The following is a 19,919-nucleotide window of genomic DNA, read 5'->3' on the forward strand; positions in this document are numbered from 1 at the left end:
TCAGAACTGCATTTCTTCAGATCAGGTTATTCACGCATAAAAAATATCTGGAAGAATCTTTTGCATGAAAATATTTATCTAGGGCTTCCCTGGTGGCGCAGTGGTTGAGAGTCCGCCTGCCGATTCAGGGGACGCGGGTTCGTGCCCCGGTCCGGGAGGATCCCACATGCCGCGGAGCGGCTGGGCCCGTGAGCCATGGCGGCTGGGCCTGCGCGTCCGGAGCCTGTGCTCCGCAACGGGAGAGGCCACAGCAGTGAGAGGCCCGCGTACCGCAAAAAAAAAAATTTATCTAAAATGATTGCCATCTCTGGAATAAGAACACTGTAGAGCTCACATAGAAAAAAATCTCCCAGGTTAATTACCAAGCCAATGAAGATTGCTATTAACCTGCTGTACGTGCACCAGCCGTCCTTACACTTGTCAGCCATCCACATGGATGCGTTCAAGGGCAGTGAACACACAGGCTTCAGGAGATGGTGGGGCTTGTGTTCGCCAATGTTGTCTTCTAGAAAAGAAAAATGTACTCGGTGGTGATTTGCCTGGGCTAATCTCTTTCAGATCCTGAACTGCCTGAGGTCTGTTTAATATGCCTCCTTGGCTGTCTGTATAGATCCTGACAGCCAGCCAGAGGTGAGGGGCCCCCGGGCAGCCTCACAGAGGTTCATCCAGAGCATAAAGCATTGATAAGGGAGGGTCGTTAAGTGAGCGGCAGACCACATGCCACCTGGACGTTGTGAGCCATCTCTCTAAACGTATTTGCTGCCCCTGGCTCCCCACCCCTGCCCCAGGTTCCAGTCACCCTCTCAGTTGCTTTCTCTGGGACACATCCCGAGCCTGCATTAAGTAGGGTAAACAGTGCTTGATAGGACAACAAACTCTGAGACGGTTGAGCACAGTCAGAGCTCTATTTTGCATTCCAGCACCATCTGAGACCACTAGGCAGGTGGCCTTCTGTGCAGCTGATGAGGGAACTGAGCTCCTTCCATCGGGTGGGCCCCCATCCCCGTCAGCTGGGGGTTTGTCTGCGGATCCTATGCACGTGACCAGAAGCCCGGGGAGTGGGATTGCGAGACGGCCCAGGTGTGTTTTCTGGGCCAGGCGCAGAAGTGATGCACGTCACTCACTTCCACCTACATCCCATTGGCCAAGACTCGGTCACATGACCCCACCTGGCTACCAAGGAGTCTGAGAAATAGCTTTGGGTGAGTTCACAACAGTGTTTTCTGCCACAGGGATTTTATAAGCCACACAGTCAGTGCTCTTCCCATCCCCTGTCCCATTTTATCTCCCCTCCACCAGGCAACAGGAATTGCCTTGCCTTCCAAGGGTAGGAAATGGGAGAAACCTTGAACTCAAGGCTACAGCCTAGATAAAAGACTGTGGCCAGGAGCTGCCCTTCCACTTCCCTGGCCGGGGCAAGACTCCTTTCTCTCGTGACCTGCTCTGAGCTCCAGGGAAGACTAGGCCAGCCTCTGCCCAGAGGGAGATCTGCTCAGAACATCTGGGCCCCAGATGCTGCTGGCTTCCCTAATGGCTCCGAGGGCAGGGGAAGGTATTGGTCTTAAGCCGTAAAATCCTGCGGGGTCTGCTTTTCGTCTCTGAGAGCTCTTCTCTCCCCTTTGCACGCTTCGAGGGCTGAATTCAACGGAGCCAGCCTTCTCTGACAGCTGACAGGGAATTCTCCGAGGAGGACAGTTGATTTTGGAACAACTCCTGCTGTCAGTCCTGTGAAGCCCAATCTTCCTGACCTGTAGGACATGATGACAATCCCACCTGTGTTTGCAGTTAGTCACATGAGGGGCTTCACTGTTAAGAGTGTGTCAGAGGTTAAGCTGGATGGTACAGAAAAGGATGCACTCACTGGGCTGAGTCTCGCACTCTGCACTCTTCCTTGTGACTTTGCTCACAGGCCCACGAATGTGTGTTGCCGAGGTGTGAAGACACAGTCAGCAGGAGATACCTTCTGCCTCCTCTAAGTGTAGGTTTCCACCCATACATCTGTCTTGGCATTTCATTTCCCATGAAAGCGGTCCTTGGGTTGAGGTGTGCGTCCACTGCGTGACCTCTTCATTCCTAGTAGGACTAACAACATGAAGAGCTGAGCAGATCCATAAATGGTCATTCGTAACGGGATGCGGGGGAAATGAAAGTGCACTGTGTGCAACTTTAACTTTCCAAGGTTGCGATCAAGAACGATCACACCTTCCAACTTTCCTCCCAGTGTATCTTTCAGTCACACAGCCCTGAACTGGATGGATGGTATGCTGACCCCAGGAGGGATTTTTTATGTTTGCACATAGCTCTATTACTAAAGATGCTTTACAGATAACTATGAGAAAAGTAAATCTTTGTTATATTAATACAGTATATAAGAGCGGAGAGGCTCAATAATACACTTGCTTTAAGGTTAGGGAACGTAGCTCTCTCGTGTTCAGGTGAGAGGGCTGAGATCTGGGTTGTTGTTTTTTTTCTCACTATTTCTGAACATTTACCTCTTCAGGTTTGCTTCCTCTCTACCACAGTGGAGAAGAAAGGCATGTGCTTTTGGGGGGATGCTTTCCGATGCGAGGAATAGCATATCTGACCAAAAGTGAGGTTTATTTTCTCACATAGCCAGACATCCTGGATGTCGAGTCATGGGAAGGTTGGCTAATTCAGTGGCACAAAAACATGATCTTTTTGCTCTGTGGTCCTCAGCCATGCCTCCTCATAGCCACAAGATGGATGCTGAAGCTCCGAACATCACATCTTCACGGAACTAAGGCCAAAGGCTGCAATGTCTTTACTCTCTTCATCCGAGAGAAATACCTTTCTTAAAATCCTCCAGCAGACTTTCACTTGTATCTCAATGACCTGAAGGGAGTTCATTCTTATCCTTCATGTACTCATTGGCAAAAAAGGGGAATGGGATTTTATCACAACTGGTTTAGACCAGTGGTTCTCAAACTTCAGCATGAATCAGAATCTTCTGGGGGGTTCACTAAAATACAGATTGCTGTGTTCCTCCACCACAATTTCTGATTTAGTATATTGGGGATGGGGCCTAATAAATTTGCATTTCTAATAAGTTGCCAGGTCATCCCACTGCTGCCAGTCTGGGGATCATACTTTGGGGACTATTGGTTTAGACAGGTCCTGATTCATTTTCTGAGGGTAACAGGAGGAACACATCAGGACCAAGTCGGCAGAAGGGGGCTTGTTAGGTCGGTACCCAGTCCCAACCACCTCATGCTTTCCTGTATCTTTCCCTGCATTTTCTGAGTACATACCTAGACTCTTTTGGCCCCTTTTTCAGGACCACTGCAGATTAGATGGCTTTCCTGAAATGTTTTTATTAATTTGATTCCTACAGCAAGTCTTTTCCTTTTGAAACTAACATAAATTCTAAGTCCATCGGTGTGTACTGCTTAAATTATGTAGAGCTTAAATGATTTCTTTCAGTATCTATTGCCTTTGGGCCTTCTCTGTAAAACGTTATCAGTCTTCACGTTTGTTCCGTCATCCAGTTTATTAGAGCCACCTTAAGGTCCTCACAACCCTCCTAGCTCTTACCAACCTGAACACTTTTGTGTCATCAGCAAATTCTTTCACACGGCCATTCACTTCATCCTCTAGACCACTGACAAGTGTATCGAGCTACATGACTGGAACATACCAACCTGAACTTCAGCCACGAGCAGCATCTGAGACACTGTGACAGCAGCCTTCAATCAGTGTATCAGTTTCTTACATTAAAAAAATCCACGTTTGATTCCATTATTTCCCGTGCAGAGTTTGTAGCAGATATATAGAAATAGATATAAACATGATTATACAGAAAGAAACTTATCGTGTTGGAAAGTCAGCGTAAATGGCTGAGCATTTTGGAGATCGTTTTGGAGATCTGGCGGCACTAAACGTGGAGATTTGTTTCGAGAGACACCCCTTCCATCCCATGCCCAAAGAGCTAGCTACTTGATACCAAATTCCACCATTAGAAAGTCATTCTTTGGAGTAAATGAGCATCTCGTTTAAAATAAGTGTCTCTTGAAAGGTTAAGGTTAAGAGAGCTATAGCCCTAGTCGTATATACCAACCCGAGCATGACTCCATTTAGTAACATTCACTCCTCCCAGCTGTGATCTACACACCGAAAGGACGGGAAGATGGAAGCAAGGAATGGATTGACTCGGGAATTCAGGGCAGCAAACCTCTCTGGGAAGGAATTCCCAGTGGGCCCTGGGCCGCTGAGGGGGTGACACGGGGAACCGGGTGTGATGCTTGTTCATCACAAAAGGCCCCAGAAGGTAGCAGTGGGGACAGAAGTGGGAACGCGGCTCTCACAGTTTGATCCAAGACAGCCCTGCTTAGTAGCTTAATGCGCATCTTAATAAAGATGAATAAAGAGCCCGGGGATGTTCTCTGGGTGAACTCCAGACCAGCCTTTCTCCCCTCACTTCTGGTCAGAACAGGTTGATGGGCCCATGCCTGTTTTGAAAGCCTAACCACAGTCCTTATCTCAACCAAGCCCCACAGGGCCAGAATCCAAGATGAAGAAGCTAAGGTATGACGACTTCTAGGTGATTCACCAAAGGCCGTATGGTTAATGGCAGAGCCAAGATTCGGCGGTCAGGGCTGTTTCTATCACACCACGTGGTCTATAGGATCAGGGCTGCCGTGGATGGCTGTGCGGCCTGTGCACTGCACAAAGGCACCCAGGTGACGGGTGACGGGGCAGCAGGAACCAGGGGTCCTTTTGTAAGGAGCACCAAAGCCCCTAATGTACTGGCTTAGGCTTTACTTAACTCATTACTAGCTCCTATTTTCCTACAAATGAATTCACCCCTAACAGACCAGGATCTTATGCTTATATTAGAGTTATTTATGTAAATCTGGTTGCTGTAAGGCGGGTTCTAGGCGTAAGGACGATTTGGATTTCTCAGCATCTTCCTGAGTGGTCTTCCTGCCTCAGTCTCGCCTCTTCCAGTCGCAGGGCCAACACCACGTTGCTTCACGTATCATGAACAAACAGTACACGGTGTGTTTTAAAAGTATACAATTTGGGGACATCCCTGGTGGCGCATTGGATAAGAATCCGCCTGCCAATGCCGGGGACACGGGTTTGATCCCTGGTCCGGGAAGATCCCACATGCCGCAGAGCAACTTAATCCGTGCGCCACATCTACTGAGCCTGCGCTCTAGAGCCGCCAGCCACAGCTACTGAGCCTGCGATCTAGAGCCTGTGAGCCACGACTACTGAGCCCGCACGCCTAGAGCCCGGCTCCGCAACAAGGGAAGCCACCGCAATGAGAAGCCCGCGCACCGCAACGAAGAGTAGCCCCCGCTCGCCGCAACTAGAGAAAGCCTGCGTGCAGCAACGAAGACCCAACGCAGCCATGAAGACCCAACGCGGCCATAAATAAATAATAAATAAATAATTCTTTAAAAAAAAAGTGTGCAATTTGAAATGCCAACATACGTGTACATCCACGAAACCGCCCCACAAAGGGACCAACATGCCCAGCCCCCCAAACTTTCCACCTGACCCTTTGCGATCACTCTCCCACCCCCTGCTCCCAATCCAGGGAACCACGCACCTGCCTTCTGTCCCCAGAGGTCAGTTTATGGTATGAATGGGATCACACAGTCTGTGCTGATTTTTCTCTGGCTTCCTCGCCAGCATGATTACTTTGAGCTTTATCCACGTCCTTCCATGTGTCCACAGTTCGTTCCTTTTTCGTTGCTAAGTACTGTTCCATTGTGAGGATGTGCCACAATTTGTTCATCCATTCACCTAATGATACAACCATTTCGATTGTGCTTGGTTTCCTTTTAATTCATTAGTTAATTAATTAATTAAGGCTATTACAAACAAGTCTGCTACAAATATTTGTATACACGTCTTTGTATGGACAGAGGCATTTATCTCACCTGGATAAATATCCAGAAGGAGAAAGCCTGGATCTTATGGAAAGTGTGTGTTTATGACTATTTAAGAAAGTATCAAACTGTTTTCCAGGTACTTGTGCCATTTTACATTGTGTGTCACAGGTCTAGTTCGTTCGCATCCTAACCAGCAATTCACAGGGTCAGTCTTTTTAACTACAGACGTACAAATAGGCACACAACAGTATCTCACTATGGTTTGAGTGTACGTTTCCATAGTGCATAATGATGTTGAGCACCTTTCCATGTGTTTATTTGCTGCCTGTTTATCTTCTCTGATGAATTGTGTGTTCAAATCTTCAGCTCATTTAAAAAATACAGTTGTTTGTTTTCTTATTGCTGAGTTTTGGGAGTTATTAATATATTGTGGATACCAGTTCTTTATCAGATATGTGATTTAAAAGCATTTTCTTCTACTCTCTGGCTTATCTTTTCACTTTTTAACAGTGCCCTTTGAACAACATTTCTTAATTTTGAGGCAGTCCAATATATCAATTTTGTATGTGTGTGTATTATTCTTTTGCCGTTGAATGTAAAAAAATCTTTGCCTAACTTGAGGCCACAAAGATTTTCTCCTATGTTTTCTTCTAGAAATTTTATAATTTTAGTTTTTACAGGTAGATCTCCAATCTATTTTGACTTACTTTTCGTATAAGTGCCAGGATTGGACTGGAATTATTTTTTGCATAAGAATATCCAACTGTTTCATCTGCGTTAGTTGAAAACTTTGTACTTTCTTCTGAATTACCTTTACACCTGTGTAAAGAGACATATGAGACAAGTTGACCTTTGAGAACTGCTGACACCTGTCTCTGGTGTATCCCACAGGACACCTACCAAAAGAAAGAAAACCAGAAAGAGAGAGCCAGGATAGCAAGACACAGGCATTGCAACACCCTGGCACAGGCTCCTGCCAATGACAGCTGGGTTCCTTGCCACTGTTACCATTTGTACCAGCCTTGCCACTCTGCCCCTTACCTGCAGCCCTGAACTTTAAACCCAAGGATTAGGTAAAAAAAAAAAAAAAAAAAAAAATTGACCTTATCGATGTGAGTCTATTTCTGGACTCTCCATTTTTTTCTATTGACCTTATTGTCTGTCTTGACACCAGTATCATACTATTTTAATTACTCTATTCTGTTCCATTGATCTACTTATCTATCTTGATGCCAATACCACAGTATCTTAATTACTGTAGTTTTATAATAAATATCAAAGTAACGTAGTATGAAAGCTTTCCTCCTATTTTTCAAAGTTGTTTTGATTTCCCTAGGTTCTTTATATTTCCAAATGAATTTCAGAATCAGCTTGTCAGTTTATACAAAAAGGATTCTCATTGGGAATGCTTTTTTTCCTACAGATGAATTTGGGGGAAATTGGACATATTCGGTATATTGAGTTATCTGACCCATGAAACCTGTAAATCACCCCATTTATTTAGGCCTTTCGTTTCTCTCAGCAATGTTTTATAGTTTTAAATGTGCAGACCTTAATCACGTTTTGCCAGATTTATCCCTAGGAATATAACACTTTTTAATGCTATTGTAAGTGGAATTTAAAAAAATGTCAATAGCGAACTGTTCATTAGTAGTATTTGGAAATAACAGATCTTTGTATATTGATTTTACATCCTGCAACCTTCCTAAAGCCACTTATTGGTTCTTTTGGCCTTTTTTCGCAGGTTCCATAAGATTTTCTATACAGATGATAATGTCATCAACGCATAAAAAAGGTTTTACTTCTTTTCCAATTAAGATGGCTTTTCTTTCTTTTTCTTGCCTTATCAGTGGATCTGGTTAGAACCTCCAGTACTGAATACAGGTGGTGAGTGAACATCCTTGTCTTGTTTCTAATCTTCAGGGGAAGGTGTTCGGTCCTTCACCACACGTAGGAGGCTAGCTATACATTTTCCTTTGATAATCTTTATCAAGTAGAATTCCCTTCGATGCCTAGTTTGCCGAGACTAGGACCTCCAAGTACACATTATCAGACCACTTGAAGCTGTCCCAGAGTGCACAGATAGTTTATTGTTTCCAGTCTTTCTCTCCATGTTTCACTGTATTTACTTTCTATTGCTAAGTCCTCAAATTCACTAATCTTTTTCTCTGCCATGTCTAATCTATTCTGATCCCATCCAGTGTGTTTCTAGTCTCAGATGTTGTAGTTTTCATAGAATTTCAGTTTGTATCTTATATTTTCCATGTCTCTGCTAATCATGCGTGATCTTTCCTCCAATTTCTTGAACACACTGAATACAGATATAGTAACTATTAAATATCCTTGTCCACTAATTCCATCACCTATGGCATCTGTGTATCAGTTTCCATGAGCTTATTTCTTCCTCTGATTATGGGTCAAAATTTTCTGTTGCTCTACATGCCTAGTAATCTAGATTGGATGCCAGACACTGTGAATTTTACCTTGCTGGGTACTACCTGTTTTTGTATTGCTTGAACTATTCTTGAACTCCGAACTCCGGAGCACAGTTAAATTACTTGGAAATGGTTCAATCCTTTCAAGTTTGCTGTGAAGGTTTGTTGGGCAGAACCACAGAGAATGTGGTCCAGGTCTAATTTTGCCTCACCACCAAGGCACACACTTGGATCTCCATGAATGACGACGCCTCTTTTGCTCTGGCCCTGTGTTATCTCCGGAGACTATTTACTTTTATCTCTTGGGTGGCTCTTTCCCCAGCCTCGGGGGTTTCCTCACACACGCTTGCTGATAGGTTGTCAGCTGAAGCCTCAGGGGAGACACTCTGGACATTTCTGGAGGCTTTCTCCACATGGCCCCCTCTTCTCCCGCTAACTCTAGCCACCTTGGCCTCCCCAGACTCTCAGCTGTCTCCTCAACTTAGGGAGATCACAGGGACCTGCCTGGGTGCCCTCCTCTGCCCCACTGCTTGGAAACCCTCCTTTAGGGATGCCCCCCACCCCAACCCCGGTTTGCTTCTCGTCTCTCAAGGATCGCTATCCTTTACTACCCGATATCCAGGGTCTTTCAGACTCTTGTTTCACATACATTATCTCTGTTTCCAGTCATTTCAGGCAAGAGGGTAAATCTGGTCCTTGTTACCCTATCTTGTCTGCCCTGTGTTTCAAACCCTTGCCTTAAATCAAAACCTACCAGGTTCAAGTGCCTCTCTTTTAGAGCGTCTTCCCTAAGTTAGCAAGTAACCTAAGCAGGCAGCCAGGGTCTGTGATTACGAGCATAAGCACTGAGGCTGCACAGTGTTATTTCACTCTCGTGGTTTGACCTCGAGCGAGTTCTTAACTTCTTCAAGCCCCAGTCTCCTCCTTTATAATGGGGGAAAATACTGCGAGGGTTAATTTTATGTGTCAGCCTGGCTATGGGGCTCAGTTGTTTGGTCAAACATTAGTCTAGATGTTGCTGTGAAGATACTTTGTCAATACGATCAACACTTACGAGCGGCTGACGTTGGAGGGAGTTACCCTTGGTAATGTGGGTGGGCCTCATCCGATCAGCTGAAGCAGACACTGAGGGTTCTGGGAGAAGAAGGAATTTGCCTCAAGACTCCACACACAAGTCCTGCCAGCCTGCCCTGCGGCTTCTGGACTCAAGATCGCAACTTAACTCTTGCCTGAGCCCCAGCCTAACCTACCCGCTGCTGCCCTGTAAACGCTGTACGTGCCCATCTCCACAATCACATGGGCCAATTCCTTAAATGAACCTCTCTCAGCAGGACGCCTGTTACTGAGCAGTTCTTCTGTTCTCTGTCTCTTTCCCACATTCCCCCTACCATGTATTTGTGGGGGTTTTTTGGGTTTTCTTTGTTTTTTTTTTTGGTGGTACGCGGGCCTCTCACTGCCGTGGCCTCTCCCATTGTGGAGCAGCACAGGCTCCGGACGCGCAGGCTCAGCGGCCACGGCTCACGGGCCCAGCCGCTCCGCGGCATGTGGGATCTTCCCGGACCGGGGCACGAACCCGTGTCCCCTGCATCGGCAGGCGGACTCTCAACCACTGCGCCACCGGGGAAGCCCCATGTATTTGTTTTAAAAATACACGTTGCCAACAGCTCAGGTGTGTGTGTGCTTTCACTTTACCACTACAGAGGGCCATCTTCCATGAGCTGCAATGTACAAGGCACTATTTCAGAAGAGAATACATCTTCCCTTAAAGTATGTCAATTCATCTATGAAACAAATACACGAACGCAGGTTCAGCTGTGGAGGCCTATGGGGCAAGGGCCTGACCCTACTTTCCCGCAAACTTCACGTTTTTCCCCTGACTCCCTGTCCGGGGCTGCCCTGAAATTCTCTTCCGCTTCACGTCCTCCCTTCACAGAGGCAGCCACTGGGGCCAGTGTAAATCTTGGGGGTCACAGCCAGGAAACTGAAGTTGGGGGAACCCAAGCAGTGGCAGAGTGAGGTTGGACTGATAACTTGAAGGAAAGCTCAAACTCCAAGTTTTTATATTGAAAAGTCCAGGGCAATCGATATACATCAGCCTGACCTACACTCAACAAAGCAGAATGTAACAGCTCTGACTTCCTGCTCTGTGCCCTGGAGAATTAAGAGAGTAAGAGAGGCATCTTTTAAACTAGGAGAACGTCCTTTTAAATGTTGAAAATATTTGAGGGTCTCTTCCTTTTACAGTATCATTTACGGAATCATCATAGCACTAAAACCTGGTATTTCTGGCAACGTGCTTTCACTATTACGTATCCATACAGAGATCAGGTGGGACTTCAAGCGGAACCTCTGTGCGGACCTTCACTCTGCCAACCTCTTTGCTCGGGTAGATGTATGTATTAATTCAGTTACAGAAATAGTAACTTAAATAATGGATGAGCTCTTTCTACTTTTCATAGACAAAGAGATTTAAGCAACCGAAGAAAAGGCAATTGTATTTATCCGAGTAAACACGCATGATGTACGCAAAGAGGAATAAATGAAGACTAACGATAGGAAGACACCAGCTATTTTAATTTATCCAGTGTTCTTTTTCTTTTTGCAGTGGAGTTAGGAAATTGAAATGTGTAAGCCAAAACATTTGGAGTTTTAGGTCCTACGGTATTCTGACGTGTGACGATTTTAGTCACATAAAAATTTAAATGTCTTGCTTTGGAAAGAGATAAGACAATGGAATAAGAAGAGACACGCCTATGCTCCAAGGATGAATTTTAAAATGGTGTTTGATTTGCTCGTTGAATCCTTGTGATCTGATTCCTGCTATGAAACTGGCAAAAATAAACACTAAAGGAGGCACTTTCAAATAAATATAACGTTGAAAGCTCCGGTCGAGGGAACTATACTGTATATCATTTGGTAAATCTCATTTCTCTGAAACTCTGGACTTTATGCTTTTATTGGCTTTTTCTTGCCAATTTTTAGTCTCCATCTCTGAGTCATTATGACTGTTCAAAAGAAAGCCAGAATTCATGCAAAAGCACATAAAAGAAGACTTGATTAATTTTGAAATTATAGACACTCCAGGAAACAGTAAAGTTAACACACCTCGTATAAAACGTACTTGGAGCACTTTCATATTTAATGGAAAATATATTCCACTGAGTGTTAACCCTGAACAACATGACCTAGAAATCCATTAATAGTTTTGCAGCTTATTGGAAGATAGAGATTGTACTATCCCCACTCTAGCCGAGCATTATATGAAAATGATTATAAATTTCAACAACCCACCCTGAAGTCCTGCCAATCGGAACTTTTGCCCCCCATCAGTGGAAGGTACATGAAAATATAAAAAGTTCAGCAATGTCTACAGAGACGTTCCAAATCACTAAGGTATTAAATCATCTAATATGAGATGGATCTGTGACCACAATGGGAAGAGTCCCTGAAGAGGACGAAATATTTATCTAAAGGGCCGATGGATCATGGGACACAGAGTGGGTTTGTAATATGTTCAGTTATGTTCTCACTTCAGGGAGACAGAATGCTGTGATTCCCTCTCAACTGAATTTCGGTTGTTCAACAAAACCAGATTATTACCCTGTACGAAGAAGTAAGACCATAAATAGCGATACAGACCTTGGGTTTTCCCCTCCTCCCTGTGAAACTTCTCTGGAATTTCCTGCTTCTCTTTTATGCAAGAGATTTCTTTTCTCCATCGTTCTTCTAAGGCTGATTGGTTTGTATCATTTTGGAACACGGATTTTTCTTTCAAAATATCAGATTAAAAAATTCTCAGCCTTGCGTTGTCTCATAAAGATTAGGCTCTGATTAAAACCAGACCTGGCTTGTGGATCCGCTTTCATTTCTTTCCTGAAACGCAAACAAGAGAAATTTTAATAAAAACATTCCATTTCCCACCAGGGATGCTGGTGATGGTAATCCAGGTATTACCCTATCTGCAAATATGCATCCAACACGCAGGGCCAGCATGGAAGTATTTCAAAGGCTTAACCCAAGATTTTCATATTAAGAATGGAACGTAGTATTTTTTGATTCCTTAAATCCCTAATTTTGGAGAAAGGCACCTTTTAAAATGACCTGGGACTGCTAACAGATATCCGGGAAGATAATGAGCTCACCTGTTTCCCTTCTCAGCGCTTTTTACAAGTGGGGAAACGGCACCCAGAGACACATGAGAAAAGATGTTCACTGCAGCATTGCTTATAGCAGCCGCCAGCTGCATGTAGCCTGACTACCCATCAGAAGGGGGCTTGGGGAGGGGGCTAGTGGGGGGGTTAAAAGCTGAAGCAACGGAGACCAGCTGCCTGGTTATGAATTCACTAATCCTGTGACCTTGGGCAAGTTGCTTAAACTTCAGTTTTCTCCTCTGTAAAATCAGGATAATCACAGGAGCTACTTTTTAAGGCTGAAGTGAAGCCTGAGAGAATAGCACCTAGAAGAGTGTCTCCACATAACAGGCTCTCCATAAATACGTGTTGAATAAATACAAAGAGGGTGCAAGAGTGCACAGCAAACAGTCGGACTCAAACGGTGGCCATTACATGGTGTGTCCATACAATGGCATAGTAGGCAGTGATTTTTTTTTTTTTTCTTTTGTGATACGAAGGCCTCTCACTGTTGTGGCCTCTCCCGTTGCGGAGCACAGGCTCCGGACGCGCAGGCTCAGCGGCCATGGCTCACGGGCCCAGCCGCTCCGCGGCACGTGGGATCCTCCCGGACCGGGGCACGAACCCGTGTCCCCTGCATCGGCAGGCGGACTCTCAACCACTGCGCCGCCAGGGAAGCCCGAGTGATTTTAAAACTTTATGTATCACTATGTAAAAATAGATTTTAAGATTTTAAAATATGATATAAGTAAAAAAGCATAAGATGCTACCATTTTTCTAAGAAAATGGCCAACACATATATACATACACACATTTTTAAAAAGTATTTATTTGGTTGCACTGGGTCTTGGTTGCAGCAGGCGGGCTCCTTAGTTGCGGCAGGCGGGCTCCTTAGTTGCGGCAGGCGGGCTCTCAGTTGCGGCATGCCTGTGGGATCTAGTTCCCTGACCAGGGATCAAACCTGGGCCTCCTGCATTGGGAGTGCGGAGTCTTAACCACTGTGCCACCAGGGAAGTCCCAAAACACGTATTTTTGTTTTATACGTACACATTCACACACTCAGGACCATCTCTGGATGCATCCGCAAGCACAGGTGTGCTTATTTTCCTTTGCACACTGTTTTGGCTTGTTTGACTTCTCTGTGTGGCAGGTGGGTCTTCTGGGAGGCAGATTCTCTGAGCTGAGACTCGTGTACAGAACATCTGTTAGGGGGTGCTCCTGTGGAGGCGAGGGGGGAAGCAGGATTGGATGGAGGGAGAAGTTGGTCTGCGACGGATTCCCAGCAAAGCCAACCCCTGGGGAGTCAGAAACTGGATGGCCCCTCAGAGCTGCTCCAAGATGGGAGGAGGAGCCAGGCCTTCATGCCCCATCGATCGGGCACTGGATGCTGGCTGGTCCTGGGAGGAGGCGGGCCTGGGGTGAGGCAGTTTTCTTCAGCTGAGGCAATCCCCAAAGGGGGTCGACGGTAAGGGCCTTCTAGCACATCCCCAGCAGCTGCGGGAGAAGTCGCTCCTTCTTGAAGGGGGATCAGGCAGCACAGAACAGTACCCACGACATTATCTGTTCCTTCAGTAAGTGAATGACATAGCTATCGAGGATTCAATTTCCAGTCACACAAGTTTGTGGTGTGACTGACACGGTGCCCCAGGGCTATCGGCCCTCAGCCCCCACCCCCGGGTTTTCCCCACACCACCCTGCCACAAGTACCAGAAGTTTTAACGATTTGTTGAGCGATGGTCTAAGAGGTGCTTCCTGGAGAAATTTATTTGGGTGTACTCATTGCCTCAATAGGTTACTCGATAATTGTTTATTATAGACCATAATTCAGGCACATGTCAGAACAAGACACTGAAAGTGTCCAGTTTTCCCAGTTTAGCCCTTGTGAACATGAGCACAAGTTTAGGGCTGACTCTCTGGACCACCAAAGGAGCATGAATATAATATAGAGCCGTGTTCCCCAAAATGGGATGTGGGTGCTCCAGGGGGTACAGAAGACCCTGGCCCTCTCTTTATAGCAGGGGCATTTGCTATAGAAAGGAAATTTGAGAATTTTTACAGATACAAATTTTTGTCTTTAAAAAGGAAAGGCAAGGAAGAAGTAACGTTTCCCCAATATTTAATAAACATACGAAGGCTGGCCCCTAATTCGGCCGACAAGCTAGACCAACCTTATTTCCGGTCCAGTGGAAAACAGAGTCCTGGTTCCACAGCAGGAAAGAAAGGGACAAAGCCACCCCTGCTTTCAGCATCTTGTAACACTTGCAGTGAGCTCTTCTTGATGAACTGGAATGCCAAATAATATCATCTAGTTTTAACTAAACAAATCTTCACAAAATTATTACGTGGCATTGGCTGCTGACTCTTTTGGTGACATGGTATCCTGGAACAGAAAAAAAGGGCAATAATGGAAGAACTGGAGAAATTCAAATAAAGTCTATAGTTAATAATACCTTATTAGTGTTAATTTTTTAGTTTTGATGGATTTACTATGGTTATGTCAGACGCCCACATTACAGGAAGTTGCAGTGAAGGGTATATGGGAATTCTTCGTTCTATCTTAGCAATTCTTCTGTAAATCTAAAATTCTCTCAAATTAAAGAGTTCTTACAAAAAGTCTATTTGAAATACAGCTTTTTACACCTATTATTGTTAACAATGAACACTGACCTAAGTGCATAGCGTTCCTTTGCTATATTAGAAGATGACAGAACAAAATTATCATGGTTAGCAAGCAATTTAAAATCAAAATTCCAGAATATAAAAAACTAAGCCTCTTGTTTTGTTTGAAGTGTATGGTTGTGTGACTCTCCATCCAGGATTTTAAAATAATTTACGAAATTTTTATAATATTTAGAAGCTACTTTTGAGATTTCTTATCTAATAGCAAATACACTGTTAGAGAAACTGCAGCAGAGAAATAATTTACATAAAGCAATAATGGAAAATGAAAGCGCTCTCTTTAGTTAGAAAACCCTTTAGAAGACACAAGCAAAGTGTTAGAAAAAATTACAAACTGTGGGCTGATTGCCGCAAGAATGAACGTTGAAAGCCTTCTAACACGACTCCATAATTGAGCGGCTGGATTGTTTCAATAATGAAATACCTGCAGAAGTGCTTTCATATGGGCTGCCAAAGAAAAGACGCACCAGACAAAGATACGTGCTCATCAAAGTATGGCTTCTTTAATTAGATGAAGGTGGTCAAAAAGTACAAACTCCCAGTTTTAAGATAAATAAGTCCTAGGGATGCAACGTACAACATGATAAGTAGAATCAACACTGCTGTGCGTTATATAGGAAATTTGTTAAGAGAGTCAATCCTAACACAAGTTCTCATCGCAAGGAAAAAAAATTGTTTTTCTATTTCTTTGATTTTTTATCTGTAGGAGATGACGGATGTTCACTAAACTTATTGCGATTATCCTTTCATGATGGATGTAAGTCACATGATGATGCCGTACACCTTAAGCTTACACAGTGATGTATGTCAAGTATATCTCAATAAAATTGGAAGGAGAAGATAAAGATAGAAAGAAAATAAAAAGAAGTGGGAGTGGGGTGGTATCCATATAAGTATAATCACTCATGGAGTGGCAGCTTTGGCAGAATTAAAAAAAAGAAAGGACACCGAGGAAAACGCCCAGAACTGGTCCCTCCCTGGACGTTCGTTGACAGCATCAGTCACAAGGATGTCACTGCAGCAAAAACACTGAACCAGAGACCCCCCAAATGCTACCGGATGTCATAAAAGAAAGAAATAGGGGAATGACCATGAAAATCTCTTGTGCCCTCGGATGGTTGTAAGATATCTGATGGCAAAGCGCTTAAAAACGTGATTAAATTTGAAATGGTCATTATTCTTTTACAAATACAAATGTTCCAAATGTGCTGGCTTTTTGGGGGTGTGGTTATAAGGGGTTGACACACAGTCTGGCAGACATTTCCAAAAAGTAAATACGTTTAATCTGTCCATTTGCGAAAATGATGTTAAAATGAGTGAGGAAGGAATAACTTTTGAAAGAAATTCATGCTACGGAAAGAGCATTTTGAAACTGGATGTTTGAGAATGTTTCTGATTTACACGGCTTTTACTGTCACAAACCATGTAAAAACTCATATCTGCAAACATGAAAACTCTGGAAACAGAATTTTCGAACCTGCCCCCAGTTGTTCCAAATGAAGAATTTTATCACGTTTTAAATATGTTTGTTAGAAATGTAAAACAGTGCCACACTTTCTAATTTTCAACAACATCAATTTGACATTCAGAAAAAGTGGAAATTTACTAGCACATAAGAAACCTTGGGATAATTAGCGGAGGGAATTAAAAGATCAGTATCATAATTTAGTAAGTGCAGGAAAAAGGGTGCTTCTTCCACTTAAATCTATGTATCTTTGTGAAGCATGTTTTCATTTATTATAACTAAGTAATAGAAGATAGCGAATTCAAAACCAACATCAGAAATTTGTTTCTTGTTTGTTTTATTGGAGTTGATTTACAATATTGTGTTAGTTTCAGGTGTACAGCCAAGTGATTCGGTTATACATACATATATATATATTCTTTTTCTATTTTCCATTATAATTTATTACAAGATACTGAATACAGTTCCCTGTGCTATACAGTAAATCTCTGTTGTTTACAAACTGGTTTTGATCTCACTGTATCGCAAAGTACTAAACCAAAAATTTCACTGATCAAAATCTTAAAGCTTATTTCAACGTTTTTCCTTTAAAAACATTTTTTTAATATTAGGAACATATTCAAATATGTCCCTACTAAAGCACAATACAGTATATAAATAAATACAGATATTAATATTCAATATTTTGAAAGTGCCAATATTGGAAACACATGCTCTAAAGTGTTTTCCTGATAGGGGTGCATGATTTATAGTCTGTTATAGAGGATAGCTAATCAGAAACAGCAAAGAAAATGGGTTGGTTTAGTCCTTTATAAAATCTATTAGAGAAAAACACGCTCCCTACCATATACACAACAGGCCAATTCTAAGGGTGCGTGGGCCCTCTTTATGCCAAGTAAACAAATTAGAAAGCTAGTTACCTAAGCACTTTTACGATTGTTCAGCAATGTCATCTATTTGCCTTTGGTTGAAAGTCACGTTTGTGGAGCACAGCCCCAGAGATTCTGATGCAGCAGGAGAACGGGTGTCAGCCCAGGAATCTGGACGGTTAGCGAGTACCCTGCACTGCCAAGGAGCAGTTGCTCATGCGTGGAGATCTAGAGAGTTAAGTGACTTGCCGGTGGTACACAGGTGCTTCCCTAACCAGAGCCAGGACTGGGACGGTGCAGACTCACCTCTTTGGGTCCGTCCTGCTCTTGAAGCGACCATCTGGTGCCGGTCCAGTTTGATATTTGCAGATTGGAGGAAAAGCAACCGATTCAAAGCTTCAGCTGGAAATCGCTCTTCGCTTGCAAAATATCCTTTGAATTTTCTGGCGAGACTCATGCCACAGGCTTTATAGAGCTAACGACAAAAGGTCATTGTTGGGTTTGCTGGCGTTGCCATGTTGCTAGGAGAGCCTCTGCGATGGAATGTCTCAGGCCACACGAGCTTGGAGCCTCCACTCAGCCCCGCCGGGCGCAAAGGACGCCGCCTCTGTGCACGGGGAGTGAGACCACGCATCCCAAGGCCAAGGCCAGGGCACCCAGTCCTCCCGGACTCTGTGGGAGAAGGATCGAAGACGAACACAAAAAGTCCCCAAGTCACAATAGGGTGCTTACAATATTAAGAAACAAGCATATGTTAAAATTTCAAATATTATTTTGCCTTGTGGTGCCCAAACCTGCTCGTTTCTCCTTGGCAATAGTTATAACAAAGAGCAGTAAAACGGGCCTAAATGGATATGAACTCATTTTGCTGGAAATAGGCGATGACCTGGCCGCAACATTTGGCTTGCCGGCCTTGGGAACTCTCCAAGCACGTGGCGCGAGCGCGGGAAGTCAGCCCAGCGGCCTCGCGGGTCAGGTCAGCGAGCACAGGGGAAGACGAGGGTGCACGTACGGAACAGACGCTCCGTACGTCACAATGTGCTAAACGCTGTGCTGGGATGCAGAGCACAGACCCATCTCTTCCAAGCACCAGGATTCCAACAGCCACACTCTTACATCCTAGAAGATACGCCTCCAAGCGTGACGTGTGCTTATGTATACATACGTATATATTTTCAGAGCCAGAGAAAACAGAAGGAGTAAAAGGAGACTTCTGACTCACCAGCTAACGTTTTTCAAATGCCTGAAAACTCCTTTGGGGAAAGCGATGTAGCTCTTGCTTAGAAAATATAACCCATTTGAATTTTAAAATATCCCTGCAATTCTGGGGGGCAGGATGTGTTTTGTAAACCCCCCAAAGCCGAGTGTGGGTGTCAGTTCTGGAGTCTTCCTGCGGCGTGCTAACGGGAGGCCGTGTCCCCTGCGACCAGGGCTAAGGGCACAGCCACGGGCTCCCACACCTGCTTCTGAGTTCCCAGCACAGGGCCAGAGAAGGGCGAGGGCATGATGGGCTGAGGGCAACTCTACCCTTGGGTGAAACTGGAGAAAAAGAGAAGCGGCCACAGGGAGGATATTCTGGAGTGGTTAGAAGAATGGGGGACCTTCCACTTCAAAAGCTCAGTGGGGACCATAGGGCTCAGGTCCGCCCGGCGCCCTGGGCATGGGGCAGAGCCCCCAGCCCTGCACCCAGCCGCCCCTCCGGCGTGTAGTGATGCTCTGGCTAAAAAGCCGAGGGGCAGAGATGCCTCCGGCGGAACTGGGCCCATCCTCACCAGAATCTCCTCGCTAGGACGCTCTGCTGCATTCAGACTGTCTGCACGTCATGGCTGTCACAGGGAATGGTAATACCTGTACATCTCAGGGACCGTGGAGAGCGAAGAGGAGGGAGGCTCCGGGCCCTGCCGAGGTGCCCGACACCTGAGGGCACCCGTCTGTCGATACACTGACAACTGGCACAGAGGCGGGGAAGCTCTGCTGCAGGAATGAAAGCCTGTGCCCCCCACTGAAGGATCTGGAAGGGCAGGCATCTTCTGCGTGGCCCTGAGGTCATGGTGCCGAGGTCTTCTGTTGGGGGAAAGCAGAGACCGTGCGAGGCCTGAAGAAGGAGAAGACTGCAGTCCTGGGGGGGACTGGGAATCCCTGGCAGGTACCCCAAGTGGAAGAGGGCACCCCGGTGCCTGCCCTGCGCCAGGGCAGAAGCTAAGGGGAGCGCCCGTAGCCCTCGGTTTCTCAACTCCGCACCTGTCCTCCCTCTGAGAGGGGAGAGGGCCACAGGCAGAGCCCCTGTGCTGCCTGGCCTGGATCCCGGAACTGGGATGCGGAGAGAGTGGGTTGGGGGTTCCTGCCTCTCCTGTGGTCCCACCTCCGGCTGGGCCATCCTCTGCGTGCCTCCGAGGAACGATGCCACAGGTGAGGAGTGGTTGGCAAGGTGTGTGACAGGGTTTGTATTCGATAGAGGAAGTGAAGGGATAGCGGTGGGC

At 45.2% G+C, this 19,919-nt stretch overlaps 1 protein-coding gene across 7 annotated transcripts in view; it reads right to left on the reverse strand.

Annotated features, from left to right (window-relative positions):
* Window positions 1-19,919, reverse strand: part of ZNF438 (zinc finger protein 438) — a 498,265-nt gene that overhangs the window by 380,485 nt on the left and 97,861 nt on the right. For 2 of the 7 annotated variants that reach the window (XR_009560633.1, XR_011377150.1), the window contains exons 3-9: window positions 19,288-19,503; window positions 17,746-18,111; window positions 14,595-14,806; window positions 11,936-12,169; window positions 6,569-6,680; window positions 1,862-5,772; window positions 388-505 (exon numbers count right to left, since the gene is read on the reverse strand). The gene's annotated coding sequence lies outside the window, so the exon portion shown is untranslated. The other 5 variants (XM_060291793.2, XM_060291789.2, XR_009560637.1 and 2 more) reach the window with 4 other exon arrangements.

This window comes from Globicephala melas, chromosome 2 (genome assembly GCF_963455315.2).
Source record: "Globicephala melas chromosome 2, mGloMel1.2, whole genome shotgun sequence".
Classification (NCBI taxonomy): Eukaryota; Metazoa; Chordata; class Mammalia; order Artiodactyla; family Delphinidae; genus Globicephala; species Globicephala melas.